This window comes from Mastigoproctus giganteus, chromosome 3 (genome assembly GCF_048544385.1).
Source record: "Mastigoproctus giganteus isolate SK-2022 chromosome 3, ASM4854438v1, whole genome shotgun sequence".
Taxonomy (NCBI): Eukaryota; Metazoa; Arthropoda; class Arachnida; order Uropygi; family Thelyphonidae; genus Mastigoproctus; species Mastigoproctus giganteus.
This window is the reverse complement of record NC_143577.1, coordinates 211,089,983-211,106,069: the sequence shown is the minus strand read 5'-3', so window position 1 is coordinate 211,106,069 and position 16,087 is coordinate 211,089,983. Positions and strand designations below refer to the sequence as shown.

Sequence of the window (16,087 nt, the reverse complement as noted above, 5' to 3'; positions counted from 1 at the left end):
ATCTTTATGGACCAGAAACCCAACTCCACCTTCACTCCTTTCACTGTTTCCATTGGTGTACAGCAGATTTCCACTTGATAAACTTATAAGTGATTCATTTCTTCTTCTTGTTTCAGCCAAACCGATGATATTCCAATTCACATTTTCTAATTCCTTTTCCAGTTGTAATATCCTGTCTTCACCGATGAGTGATCGTACGTTATAACAGGCCAAGTTCAATTTCCGTGCATGGCAGCCTGGTCGTACCCAGAGATTCTTAGCACCCTCTGCTTCCACTCTGATCCTCTCGCTGCCGTAAGAGGGAGAGTGAAAGCTGCTGGGGACTGAGGGCCATTTGTATTGTTGTGCTCTCATTGCTGGAGGGTTTGGTCTTTTCCTCTTCACGCTGACCAGGCGTCTTGAAGAGAACCACTCTACACGTTCGTTGCCACCTAAGTGACGTAACAGGGCTTACCATCGAGAAGGTGTGCATGAGTGGATTTTAGGGAGGCAGGCCAACCGGACTTCTCCTAAATCTTCTGTAATAGAGAGATATTGGATCCATCAGTGTTTTAGGCTGAGTGTCTGATAACACACAGGATACCTGTTCCCCTCTAAGCCCCCAAGTAAGATAATGGTATATTAATTTTCTGTTGATATTATCTAAATTTCTTAACCTATTCTGAGACATTGTAGATCGACAATGACTTATTTTTATTTTTATTTTAATTTCAAAGAATTCGTAAAGAAATCGCAATATATGAGAAGTACATCGTTATGAGAAGTATAAGTTCATCATTCGAAATCGCATTAATTAATTGGACCTCTTGAACTTTTTCTTTTTTTAATTAATTTATTTAATTGTCGACTTTGAAAGTCAGGGGCTCACATCTGGATAGTTTGGACGTGGCACACCCAAGGTCCTGAGCTGGATATCATCATTCTTCTCTTTCTCTCTTTCTTGGTGATTCCTTTCTACTCTCTCTGTCTCAGGGTAACTTCTTTTTTTTTTTTTTTTTTGGCTGGTGCAGCAAAAGCCTCAGGCTTCCTTGCACCATATGGCTAAAAATAATATTAATATTATTAATCATCCGGACTGAGTATACTCATAGACACCACGTAGCTAGAACAATACATCAGAAGCTAGCAATGAAATGCCAGTTGATCGAAGAAAGTGTACCGTACTACAAGTACGAACCAAAGGTAGTACTAGAGACCCCAACCCACAAGCTGTACTGGGACCGCGCATAACAACGGATAAGACAATCCCGCACAACAGACCGGACATAACCCTTGTGGACAAGAAGGAAATGGCTACCTATTTGATTGACATAGCGGTACCCAACACTGGCAACCTGCAGAAAACCCATGGGGAAAAAATCAGGAGGTACACGAACCTAAGACAGGAGATCAAAGAGATGTGGCATATGCAACAAGTTACGACCATCCAGATCGTGTCAACCACAGGTATGGTGCCAAAGACTCTACATAACAGCCTAGCAGCAATAGGTCTCCCAGCGAACACCTACAAGGAGCTCCAGAAAGTCGCAATCCTGAACACCTGTAGGATAGTCAGAGTTCCTCGACCAACAGTAACACCAGACATAACAATACCCACCCTGTGTACTTGGTAGCAATACCCGTCACGAGGTGGAAACCCCAATCAGGGAGAAATAATATAAAGAGCAATAATAATAATAATAATTTCAATCCTGACATTTAGACGGTATACATCGTTGCCAACACAGTGGTGCTTCAGCAAATTGACATAAGTGCTTTTCTCGGTAAACGTGTATTTGTTAATGTCAGGATTAAGATAAGGATGAACAGAATATAAATACAATAAAAATGTCTAATTGTCTAAAACAGAACAGTAAAGAATAAATATTGCTGAACACTAAGACATTCTTCATATCGATGTCCAAGTCTTGGCTACTAGACATCTTAGAGGAAATCTAATAGAGGTATACATGAGACCTTGAAGGGAACCATTGAACGAGGGTGGTATATTTTCCCCGATAAAGGAGAGAACTAGGGCACAAATACAAATTTTTGGGACTAACAGAAGGCTGGATCTCGTAAAGTTTACTTTTGGTCTGTGTTTGTAGACAGTGGTCGAGTTGAAGGGTTTGGTAAAGTTTAGAGCGGAATTGGATAATCATGGTAAGAATTGGGTTGGTATGAATTGTTGTTTTTTTAATAGGGTTTTAGCCCCATCAGCGGATTAGACCATATTACGCCGTGTGTATTATGTCTGTACAAGCGTGTGCTCACGGATTTTAAAACCCGGAATAATTCATGGGGGACATTCCTAATTCCTCCGCCTGAGATCGGCTAACTACAGCTTCGATTGCAGAGGCAGCCGGACGAATAGTCGCTGTAGTTATAACAAGTAAGTATTCTGAAATAAAAGCAATAAAATATGCTAGTGGTTATCAACCAGTGTTCCCTGGCACATTGGTGTGCTGCAAGATTGGGGTGGGGGGAACTCCATTGAGTTCAGTGGCAATCACTATTTAGGTGTGCCGTAAAAACTTATCATTTTCTATCTCTTTTTCTAAATATAAACTCCATTCTTTGGAGTGAACTCAAAAATACAGATAAAGGCTCAGGTGCAAAAACTAGAGAACTATACAAAGGGGCATCACAACCTACCAGATCACACCTGTGTAATCCCGCACGAAACATGGGTCTAAGTTATCCTTGTTTGCACTGGAAAATTGTGTACGGAGATTGCATTTTAGGTATCACTGGTGGAAATCTGAAATTTCTAACTCCTAGAATAAGTAAAATTCATAAGAGAAGTTTTAGCTCATTGAAACTGAAACATTATCTTTGACTCGTCGTAAGTATGATAAACACAATCAGGAAGTTAGAAATTAAAATAATCGGACTTCCAAGCTCCTGGCATAATTCACACAAGTGATCGTAGATTAATAAAAGCAAAACTCCCTATCACTAATTCTTTGATTACTATTGCTATCACTAATAAAAAGTAAAACTATTAGTAAAATGAGATTCAGTTGCAGGATTGAAGAAATATAAATTTTTCTAAATAAAACAAGTTTGTTTATGCAAACAGATCAAACATAATACATAAATTAAAACTGTAACCTTTCATCTGAAAAAATTGAGTTCCTGTATTCCATATTTTAAAGTAAATTATGGCAATAACCGATTAATATATAATTGGCTTGATGATCGGGAAATTCCAAACTTTCACATCACATGCATGACGTCATATTCTTATCAATCATTGATATCAGTTCACATTTACATATTTTTATCCATAAGTATTATGTATTTTTAATTTATTGTTTTTAAAACTTACGAAAAAAAGTTCTTTAGAAGCATTTCTCAATTAAAAGCTCCCATCACCGTTTCTGAAGAAGTTCATGGAATGCTAGGATACTACGTAAAATTGTATTCCTTGAAATTTTATTGTATTAACAATCTGTTAATAGCTACATCCAACATGTTTACGTCAATAAGGCCCCACTGCCCTTCTACCTCGGATGATCTGGGTTCCTGTCCCTTTAAGATGGAAGGAATTTTTATGGGCTTCTTTTCACCCACTGTGGCCCAGCCTACCAGTTTTGGGCTGAGCTGCACGGTTACATATCCACCCTCGAAACTAGTTTTTCGAGCAGCAAAACAACCTTCTCTAGAATATACGCCATATACAAGGTGCGATCAAAAAGTTTTGATCTTGAAATTGCGGTGTTGCCATTGAGTTGAGACTTGTCGCAACATGTTCGGTGACTTATGTAGACTCACTCAAAGATTTGGGTTGGTGATTCAGTGTATTTTGGGTTCGGTTTGGGGTCCGCAAGCCTCCGATTCCGCGGTGCATTGGATCATTGATTTTGTCTTCGAGTGTGAGGAATCCATGTAAATTATTTGCATAGTTAATTCAACAACGGAGAGTATCTAGCACAGAAGTGTTCTACAGGACATCATAGAGGTAATTCCTCCTTTTCTTAACTAGTAGACGCATGAATCATCCGTTTATCTGCTGTCAGTCTCAATTAGGGCTCATTGAATAGAAAGTATTCTATGCGTTTCGTCTCATTTTAAAATGACTGATTTTACTGAGCAGCGAATTTGCATCAGATTTTGTTTCTAATTAGAGAAGTGAAAGAGAAACCCATCCATGAAATGTTATAAAAAGCTTTCGGAGAAGATGCTTTGTGTCGTTCGAAGACTGTTCAGTGGTTGCCAAAGTTTGGAGGCGTCTTGTCTGTCAAAAAGGATCCTCCCTCTAGCCGCACTTCAACTTCAAAAACCAATGATTCAATCGCTCGTATTCGTGATCTGATCAACAGTGATCGATGTTTAGCTATCAGCGAAGTTGCTAGTGAAGTAAGTTAGTACTGTATTTCTTACGGGAATATGCCAATCATTTATAACACAAGATTTGGGAATGTGATGTGTTTCAACCAAGTTTTCGCCTCACAACATTGCAGAGAGTAGAGACTTTCGCATGCCACAACCTTCGTTAATGTGCTATTTACTGAATAACACTTTGTTTCCTCCATAATTACTGGTGATGAATCGTGGTATATAAATATGCCTTAGAAAAAGCAACGGCCTAGTCCTCTCGATGGAAGACTCCGTCTTGTTCAAGGCCCCTCGAAAAAAAGCAAGACAATCTCGACCAAATGTGAAGATCGTGCTTATCGTATTGCTTGATTCACGGCGTTGTTGATTGCGAATTTGTTAGCCAGGAGCATTACAAAACGACTGGAAATGTAATCATCAGGGAATATGCGCTTGCATCAGGACAAGGCACCTGCACATTAGGCGCTTTCTATTCAAGAACTTGCAGAGCACGCTATCACTGTGTTAAGCCATCTGCCATACTCACTGTATTTAGTTTCAAAAAGCGACACATAAACTATTAGCAATTCCAAAAAGAGCCTATCAGAGATGCTACCGGAAGTTGCAGAAGCAATGAAATTGGTGTATAGTGTAAAGGAAACTGATTCTAAGGAAATCCGTCTAAATAGCTAGTAAGCTTCGTCTTTTCTCAAATATTAGTTCAGACCCCGAACTTTGTGATCACACCTCAATACACTAACCCCTAATAGCCTTAGTTTCTTTTGCGGAAAAATAAACGAGGTCAGTAAAAAAATGAGGACTGAATGGAAGAACTGAGTATAAAAATTTATATTTTTAAATGAATATTACCTTTCGCATTATAGTGAAATACCTTTCGGTGTCTGTGGCGCTGGAGAAACAGTTTGGTAACGGTGTCAGTGACGTAGAGGTCAACCTTTTTAAAAGTTTTTTAACATACAGTTTTTAAAAATATATTGGCAAACTCCATACCGCATCAAAAAACGACTGAAAATCTTTAAGAAATATAATGATTCTTATACATTAATAGTATTGTTATTGATTTTTATATAAAAGTTGTTGTGAAACTAATTATTTATTTATTGTTTGCTATTATTATTATTGCCTATTTAATTAAAACGCTAAAAAATTACAGAAAATTTCCCGTTGATTTTTCAAGTACGGACTAAGTCAGGTCTCATTTTTCATTCAAACAAGATAAAAAATATTTCACATAATGTTTTCATCCTTCATCCACCTACAATAAGAATAAATTTGAAATAAATTTATTTGATAAAAAAAAAAAAAGTTCCACAATGTAACATCAATGCCCAACCCTCTCCATTTCTATTAGACTCGTTTTCCTTAATTATTTACATTTAATTCGTTCGGTTAATAGAGAAATGTTTGAAGGTACGCAAGCTGTTGCATTGAAAAACCTGTGATCTTTTTGAAATTGAGTGGCTAATTTTCTCTCTGGCTACTTAGTGTATGCAATGGTAGATGACACAGTCTTACAACTTTTCAGATAAATTCTGAAATTCATCTGGGTTCTGTCCGTTCCCTCTACTTTTCTTTTATATCAAATGGCTTTCTACCATTGCTGTAAATCTTATTTTAAGGTTACTTTAAATATTGCGATACCAATAGAAACAAAAAAAGTGTGTTATCGATGTGAATTAAAGATGCATGAATGATAGAGTTCCTCCGATAACTGAATGTAAAAAACTCAGTACAGTACTTGTTGATATTCTTTCAAAGCATTCGCATTCTTCAAATACCTCAACAGCCAGAGTGACCCAGCTAAGAATCAATTTAAAAGAGCTGCATTAACCACGCAAAGGATCAATCAATGCACACACACAGTAGTAATCACGGCTACCGGCAAATGTTTCTGTTGTGTCTGTTCATCATTATCCAATATCAGCTTGGTAAAAGATCGATTTAACAAGCGTTATGTCAAAGGTTCCGTTAAAGCCGAAGGCTTTTAACTGTACAGTATGCGCTTACAAGATATGTTTCCCGTACGCGCAAAAAGCCAGACTCAAAGCTAAGACACACAGATGCCGCAGGCGACGCATTCAAAATTTGGATGCTATAATAATACAAGTTTATCCACATGTGGAGATTCATCGCATCTTTTATGGATCTTTTCACAACGTGGCTGAGTTAGTAATCTCAGGCGAGGGTAGAATGTTTTTTTTTTTTTTTTTTCTCCCAGAAACTCTTGTTTTTCGTCCAGCAAACAGCAAATCGACCACAGAACGCGCAATTTCCAGACATTATAACGGTGCAATATGTTTTAATCGCTGATGCGCCTAAGCCCACTACAACAATAATCTTTATTGATTATAATTTTTATTTACAAACGCTTCACGTGTTTTATGTTTTTATTTGAAATGAGGTATTCGCGAATGGTTATTGCCCGGGATCCAAATACGCCAAAGATAGCTTTTTCTAGGTCCACAGATGTCAATTTTATCTTTACAGACTTTTGATTAAGCAGAATAGAAAACGGTAGTTAGTCTCTTTATATATCCGTTAATTGTGTAGGGCAGACCTGGAAAAAGTGTTGCCCATTTCCCTTCTTTTTTTTTCAGACTCTTATAATCAACGGTTTTTCATGAAAATTGTAATGATAAATTGAAATGAGTTTTTGATTACCGAAACAGAAGTTAAACTGAAAAATTAATGGAGAGTTGCTAGGATAAAAAAATGTAATAGGTATTGAAAAATTAAATCAACTTAAAGGCAAGAAAATTTTCATTATATAAACTTGTTTATTATAACGAAATTCAGTTTTATTTATTATTATTATTTTTTCCGCTTCGCATATCTCTCGAGAAAAGTTTGTTACCAAAACATGGTCCATTGGACGGTTTTTGGCTGCAAAAGTCGGGCATATGGATTTTTCATCTTAAATATATATCAAAATAACAAATCAATCAAGTTTCATATCATAGGTTTTTACATAGGATCGCTATTGTCCTCGAAGGTAACACAATCCACTTCATTTGCTCTTCTATATGTTGTCCACTCGTTATTTAAATTTATTCAAGTTATCTACTTCCTTAACACCATGTGGAAGTTCATTTCGACAATCAATTAATTTTCTAAAGCAAAAGCAAATTTTCTCACATCTATTCTGCAACCATCGTCTTCCAAATTAAATTTATGTTCCCCCTGTGTGTGTGTATCAGGCCCGGAATAAGGTGTTTCCGCGCCCCCGGGAAAAATTTTCAGCGCCCCTTACTAAGGATATATATGCATTTTTTTTTTTCATGATTTGTAAAATTTGGCGCCCCGAGCAAGGGCCCTGCTAGCTCGTACCTTAATCCGACACTGGTGTGTGTGTGTGTGTGTTGTCCGAGAAAGAATAAGGATGTCATCAAGCACTGAGAGCCTTGAACATTTCAATTAGGTCTCCTCGCAGGTGTCTAGTTAACTCCTAGACACTGTATTTACAGTCTTTTCTTATTAAACGTACCCTTTGACGTGCAACCAATCTTGTTGCCCTTCTCTGCGCCTGTATTGAACAGATCCACATCCTTCCTAAAATGGAAGCATCCGAACCTGTAAGCAGTATTGAAGATCCAGCCGAACCATTACTTTAGAACGGATACAGTATTTTGAACTAATGGATTTTATTTTACAAGTCCGTTGAACAAATGGACATAACTTTGTGAATAAACTTTACTGAATAGATGAATAATGCAGTTTAGTTCTTAAAAACTTAGGCGGGTAAACATGGTCCCGTCTTTAGTTATGCAGCTTCTAATCTATGCTAAAAGTTTTCCATGGCCTTAGATGAACAACTTTTCATCAATCACTCTGATTTATTGTGAAATTTTCTCTTTTAATTCAAACGATATTCGAAGGGCAATCAAGGAAAACTGCTTCCTTCGAGATATCAGTACCATTCCGTAAAGAATACCTGGATGTTAACTCCATGGAAACATGGCGCACAAACGCGGTTGTAGTAAGTACAGTATAGTGTAGAGTTGCAACATTCGAAGTCATTGGATCATATATTTTTGAGTAAGATGAGACTCAAATCGGTAACAGTGAATGTACAAGGCGACCGACAGATTCGTTTTTACATACTTTTTTCCACAAAATAAACTTCAAGGAACAGACCAGAGCAGGGTTTATTTCGAACAAGACAGCACAATAATCCTCATTTTCACTGCCGATATGCAAAGTTTTATGTAACTGCTTCTCAACCACATTGTTTCAAGAATTAGCAATAATGCATGACCTTCACATACCTCAATGCAAATGACTTTTTCCCTATGATATCTGAAGGAAGTTTTTAGTGATTGCTCTTCCAATATCATTGAATCAAAAGAAAGAGGAGAGTCCACCATAAATTATCCATTGATGATAAGTTCTTACTTAGTGCCAAGGGAAAATTTCAGCATACTGCAGAGCTACGTAACGAACGATGGAGCACATTTACTTAAATTAGTTCTTAAGAACTAAAACTGCACCATTTATATTGTTAAAATAAGTTTTGGTTTTTACTAAATTACTCCCGTTTATTCAACGTATATTGCAAAATAAAGCTAACTCTGTACAACAAGATCATTGCCTCCTTCCCCCTGCTGGCAAAATTTCTGTTCATCATTGGCAGATAACCTTTGAACTGTCCTAGCAGCCTGTATGCACTACTCAATTCGTGCAACGTTCCGGGCCTTCTAGCATGGCGCGTTGTCTTGCTGATAGACGCTAGAGTTGTCTAGATATACTGTCGTCATAAAGGGGTGTAATTGGTCGGCACCAGTAGAAAGATAAGCGTACCCATCGAGCCGTTGATTAACCATAATCAGAAGACCTAGACCATGCCATGAAAACAGTTCCCAAACACCATCGCTTTCAGCATGCAGAACAACCAACAATGAATCCGGGAGTGCCATGGCTTCATGAGGTTTTCTCCAAATGCGGTTACGCCCATCAGCATGATAGAAACTGAATTATCAGAACAGGTGACAGCTTTCCACATGTCGGTGGTCTAGTTTTGGTGTTGACGTTCCCATGCAAGGCGCAGTTTCTTGTCTCGCAGTAAGCATGGCCTTTCTGGGTCCAGTAATGCACATAAACACGTGGCGAGATTATTATTATTTATTAAGTTATGGAAATCCCAAGTCAGACTTGCATAAAAAAAGTACTCGTGACGGCTGCCAATTGCCATATCTTATACGAGATAATTTCCGGCGCATAGTCCATGTGGATATTAATCTTGCCCTTCGTAAGTTGTACTAGGTGGTTAGCTTGGCTACTCCGTTACGAGACGAAACATATGACGCTCATCACGGGCGTCGATCACACGTGAATGTCCCATGTGAGACCTTTAGCTGGTTGTTCGACTGCTGTTGAGCCAGTCAAGGTAGACTCGTGACACCATAGAACGGGACCACTTAACCATATTAGCTGTTGTCGAGATACTGGCACCTGCGTGTCTTACCCTCACAATCATTCCACTGTTCGAAGTCAGAAAGATTTCGACGCCTACCCATTCTTCCTCAAAAATGGATGATTGCCACGTTTGCAAACTACAGTTTTACATCCGCCGTTTCCTACTTGAGCCAGCGTCACAGATCAGCCCATTCCCATACTCAGCGGTATTGCAACACAGAGCTAACTCAGTGTATTTTAATCATTTAACCTGATCTTTTATATAAATTGGCATGAGAGACAGAAGCAACAATTCTTCACACCCCGGCAAGAAGCTCAATTAGCTCCTCTTGCCTTTTAACATGCATATAAAATTTCCGATTTAAAATTTTGAGTCCTTTCGTGGTAGTCTTGCATTGATCAGAGACGGAAGTAGGTCATGAAGAACCCTGAGCGAAAATTCTGTAAGGCCCTTGTCGCCTATAAACGGCTGGTTGGGTTACTTTTCAGAAATTTGCTTTGCAGTAAGCGCGTTAATGAGTAAACAAACTATTAACCAGTTGGGTAACAATTTGTTATCTTATTTTTTAAATATATTGTATAGATATCGTGGATACATAAACACAAATTTTAAGGCACTATAAACAACTTGTCACAAGAAACGCAATGTCATGAGTTCGCCTTGTGGCATCCAGTGAATAAACGCGTTCTTAGAGGTACTTCACCTACTGACTATGCTTGCAACAAATAATACATGTAATACAAGTAACAAAAATAAAGTAAAAAATAAATTTATTATTATTACTACCTGTGAAAACTGGAAATAGCAATATGATGTACTGATATTTCCAGACTCATTGACTATTGGCAGTAGAAAATTTAACCGTATTGCTGTCCTGTAAATACTATTCCTTTACCAACATTTACGATGGAAAAAATCGTATCAATTAGATACTGTTGTGAGATATTAGTAAACAATAGAGAAAACACTAACAAGCCACTTGAATAAAGTACATTTATTGTACGAAGCGAATTACAGCCGGTAATATAGCAATTTAATGTTAACAACGTTTCAGGATTGTTTTTAATCCTGTTGTCAAGACTGTGTTAAAGTTAGTTAAAGAATACATAAAGTTTGAAAGTTACTAGGCAATATTGATGCACATCCAACTTCGAAAAACAAACTTTGTGTTTCTTTAACCAACTTTAATTTAGTTCTGATGGCAGCATTTAAAAACATAATATAGAAACGTTGCACAAGAAATTCGCTTTATAACTATTCGCGTAGCCTATTATATTAATAAATAAATAAGTTTTCGTTTATTAATAAATAATAAGTTTTCACTTATTATTTATTAATATTTTAGTATAAGCAGCCTTTTTTTCAATACATGACATACTGTTGTATTCTTAACTTCTGGCAAAATAATAAACTTCTTCATTGCTGCTAAGTGCGGTACAGGGCTCAGCCTGTCGTCCTCAGTTTCTCAATTTAAAATGTCTCTCTGATTCAGCGTTTAGTTGAATATACTTTTGACTTCCTAAAACTTCTGCTCTAGTACAATTGAATAAATTATAATATTCAGTGGAATTTTTGCCGATGATTGTTAACCAGCAAAACATTGCACAGCACGTAAACCAGTGGCATACAAACTTGTGGTTAGCGGAGAAATCTGTGGATGAGTTTGCGAGGTGGACTTTGTGCTCAATATGTGCACCTGGAGGAAGAGGAAGACTCGAACGTTCCGCATTCATAGCAAGCGTCTCCACTTGGCAATACAATTGTATAATATAAACAAAATATTCTTGGGGAGGCTTTATCCTCTTAATGGCACTAATGGTAATATAGCTATAAAGATACAAATTTACCCGTCACACCAATTCTACTTTTTCCCTCTAACATTTCTGGAAGACCAAGATATATAAGAGGTTATGTATCGAGGGCGTAACGTGTAGACAGACTAATTTTTAATTTTGTTTTTTAAATCTGAATACTTGAAAACATGGAAGTGAAAATTTTGAGGTGGATTAGAAATATTTTTTGTTTGTGAATTATAGTGTTTTATTATTGAAAACAATAAAACAAATGGTATTTTAATTTGTGGGTCTGCCGGTAATGCTCAGAATCAAAAGAGGTCCGTGGACGAAAAACTTTATATGACACTGGACATAAATTATTGAGTTCTTCAATCTATAGTCATACATATTTATTATGTTTGAAATATCATAAAATCTTAGCAGGCCCACAGCCAAATGACGCATTGAATTTGGTACTTGAGGTGAAACTTAGATTTGGCGCACTATGTGTCCACAACCAAGGCCGGATATACCGAGGTGCACCGATACAGTTTAGCATTAGTAGAGGCATATGATGCAAGAAAGCAAGCTTATACATCATCAGGCAAAAAAAAAAAAAAAAAAAATCCTTCCCATTTCATCCATCCATTTGTTCTAAATGTTTCCTTAGTATTGCCTTGATTTTATTTAAGCTATGAACTTCCATAACGACAGATAGAAATTTGTTCCAGCAATCAACTACCCGCTAGCTAAAGGCAAATTTTCGCACATCTATTCGACAATTGTCTTTCCTCAATTTCAGTTTATTCCCCCTCAGGTTTGTAATCTGAGAATGAGGAAGAATCCTATCAGCATTGAGCCTGCTCAATCCATTCAAGGCCTTATACACCTCAATCAGATCGCCTCGCATGTGCCTAGTCTCCAGACACTGCAATTTGCAGAACCTAAGCCTTTCTTCGTAAGAGCACCCCTTTGTTCCCCTCACTAGCCTTGTTGTCCTTCTCTGTACTTGTTCTAGCAACTCTACATCCTTCCTAAAATGAGGCTTCCAGACCTATACACAGTACCCAAGGTGTAGTGTGACCTTATAGAAGGGGATAATCACCTCCTTATCCCTGCTCGCAAAATTCCTGTATATCATTGACAAGATCCCATGATATACTCTGGCAGCCTGTCTGCACTGCTCAGAAAACTTCATATCTGACTGCACAATTACCCCCAGGTCTCTTTCATTCTCCACTACCCAATTGGTACATTTCTATGGGGTTACTGCTACCCATATGTAGTACTTTGCATTTGTCAATGTTAAAGTTCAGTTTGTAAGATGTAAAATCTTACAAAAATATTATTTTATGGAAAAGTGAAATTTAATTAAAGTAAAACATAATATGGCAATATGGGGGAGCGAACCTTACAGCCAAGAGATTAAATTAGACAACGTCTATACAAGGGGAGCGGCAAGTGAAAAGCTATTAGCAAGGTAGGTACACTCCGACTCTCAGCTCACACAAACAAACCAAACAATAGAAACTAGTAGCAACTGCTATTAGTAGAAGGGTCAACTCTGGTAAACAATAGCGCGGTGGACCATGTGTTGTCGGGACATTTCTTTAATCGGTGATACCTGAAGAGGATAATAAGGTGGTAAAAACGGAACAAATGCTGGGAATTAGATTTAAGTCTGTCTGGCTGACAGCGATGGCAAGTTTTATAGATCGTGGGAAATTAGTCTGCTACAGTATAACTATAAGCGGCTGACTTCAAAGGTACTGACAGCCTGAGAAAGTTTACAAATTTCTTAAAATAAGAAGTTAGATCGAGCAACAAGGAATCAGCATGAGAAAATAAAATGGGCAAATAAGAAGAGAGAGAAAGTTGATAAAATGAGTAAGATTGGTTAAACAGAAAACTAGGGCGGATTTGACATATGTAGGCGGTACAGAAAAGGAGATGAACAAAAAGTGAGTGAACAGGGAGAGAGGGAACACAGAGTTGAGAATTTGGGAGTGTTTTGCGAAGATGAGTTAGACACAGTCATACCCCGAGTTGAGATTCATGTGGGTGTTTATAGAAATGAGTTAGGGGACACAGAGTTGAGAATTTGGGAGTGTTTTGCGAAGATGAGTTAGTGACAGATCCCCGAGTTGAGTTATGTGGGTGTTTAGGAAAATGGGTTAGTGGGATTCTAAGTTGAGTTTTTGTTTGTGCTAGGGAAAATGAAATAGTCAGCGGACACAGCAGTCGAGATTTTCGTCGAGATAAGTAAAATGAGTTAGTAACGTGGACAGTTGAGGGTTCTGTTGTGGTAGGAAATATGTGTCAGTTAACAGTTGAGTGTTTGGTCGTGGTGGGAAAAGAGTAGGGTAGCGCCCTGGGAAGTTTTCTTCTTAAAAAGTTCTTAATAGGTGGAGCGGAAAAACGAGGGTAGCACCCTATGAGTTTTTCCTTGTGATAAGTTTTAATAAAGTGGAGTGGAGAAGGAGTTAGAGTGAGATGCCCTATGGGTTTTGCTTGTGATAGGTTTCAATAAGGTGGAGAGAAAGGGAGCGAAATCCGCAGAATCAGTAGCTCGAGAGAAAGGAGCAAAAATGCGAAATTAGTAGCTCTATGAGAAGGAAGGAAGCAGCGAATGGATGGTAGCCCGAATAAGGTGGAGTAAGAACGCCAGTCCCAGTGCAGCAAAGAGTTCCTAAAAATCATCTGTAGCAAATTCAGGTGTAGCTCATGAAAGAGATCCCAAGAAGGTACCATGAGAGCCAGGAAAGCTTGGAACCTCCCAGGAAAGGAAAGAAAAAAGATAGAAGTAGATGAGATATTACTAAGTACTGTAAGTTAACAAGGACTGTTAGCGAAACAGTATAGTGATTAATTAATGAAAAACAGAGATAGCACTAGAAGTAACTTGATAGATAAATTATCTCTTAAGTAAATCATATATATACTAACAGAGTTTAATTAATTCAAGAAGGTTATTGTAAAATGCAAGAGAAACGAAAGATAAGTAATAGAGTAAATTGTTGTTCAAATGATTGTAATATGTTAGAAGGATAATTGAACTATATAAAAAACCTTGAATGTTTTAAGGACAGATAATTGAATCCTATGAGAAGTTTTGATTATGTTTTAAGGATAGGTAATTGAACATAGTGTTTATATTAATGAAGAATTGTTGGTCCAACTGAAAGACTAATAACAAACAGAGACTTGAGGAAATTTAAGATTGGTCTTCAGCGTATTGTAACAGAATGGCGAGAACACAGAGTATAATGATGAAAATAGCATATTGATTGTTAATATAAGAATAATATATGCAAGGTATCCTTGACTTAACCTTTAATGCATATTACATGTTTTTTATTCAATTGTATGTTATGTTGTATATATATATGTAAATAAACTTTGTTGTTATTAATCTGAGCTTGTTATTCCTGAACACTCAGCCTTTCCGAAGGGAATTATACACAATTGAGAAGTTCCCATGAATCTGGAATTCTCCTGTAAAGCTAAGTCAGATGTGTACGTGGGGGGTGTAAGAAATAGAGGTCTATAGTTATAAGGGAACAGAACAAATAAGGAATATTTAATAAAGCATAATTATTATTATACATATTCAAAATAAAATTTAAAGAGTAAAGACATATGTATATAAATTAAGGACTTCTAATTCCACCCCCCCACAAGTTGTCACTTCTCAGCCCATCTGCCCAACTTTTCCAGATCCTTTGCAGCATCATACTGCCATTACTGTTATTAACAACCCTGCCAACCTTTGTATCATCTGGAAACTGACATTAAGTTTGATATACTTTCATCAATATCATTGATAAATATACAAAACAACAATGGGCCCAACACAGAACCTTGGGGGGACGCCACTAATAACATTAGTTCACGAAGAGCAGTATCCATTGATTACCACTCTCTGTCTTCTCCCATTCAACCATCCTTTTATCCATTGTAGCAACTTGCCCTTAATGCCATAGTAGTCCTCCATGTGCAACAGTATCAAAAGCTTTCCTGAAATCCAAGTATATAATATCAAAATTATTTTTTGCATCCAGTTCCTCTGTGACGACATCATAGTATCCAATCAAATTGGTCAGACAAGACTTCCCCTTAATAAACCCATGCTGTGTCTGAATTAGTACTGCTGTCTTGTCTAGATGATCCTGCAATGCTTCTTTAACCAGTGACTCAATTATTTATTTATTTATTTCAGGTTTCTACAGAGTCTCAAGGTAGTGGAGTTCCTGGACCAACAGGATTACTTTTGGTCCAGGAGTCTTCTGCATCCTTCTTTTAGGATCTCTAAATATATTTTCGTTAGTTTTAGTGTAGATGCTATAAGTCTCAATTTCATAGCCAGTGTTGTGAGGTTCATAACGCATCATCATTATAAGCTAATATGCCAATTTCTCGTGCATTTGTCTTAATTGAATTACATGTGCTGGAGCAAATAGAACAGAATGTGGAGCCAAGCCTTTTGTGGTAACACCATATCTAAACACTGAGGCAATTTAATCTGTTGTTCTATGTCATCTCAGCTCTGTGTCATCCAGTTGATTGATAAAAGTTTAGA

At 37.3% G+C, this 16,087-nt stretch overlaps 1 pseudogene; it reads left to right on the top strand.

The window, feature by feature from the left end:
- Positions 1 to 14,874: 14,874 nt before the first annotated feature.
- Positions 14,875 to 14,945, top strand: LOC150088652 (small nucleolar RNA SNORD36; annotated as a pseudogene).
- The last annotated feature ends 1,142 nt before the right edge of the window (positions 14,946 to 16,087 follow it).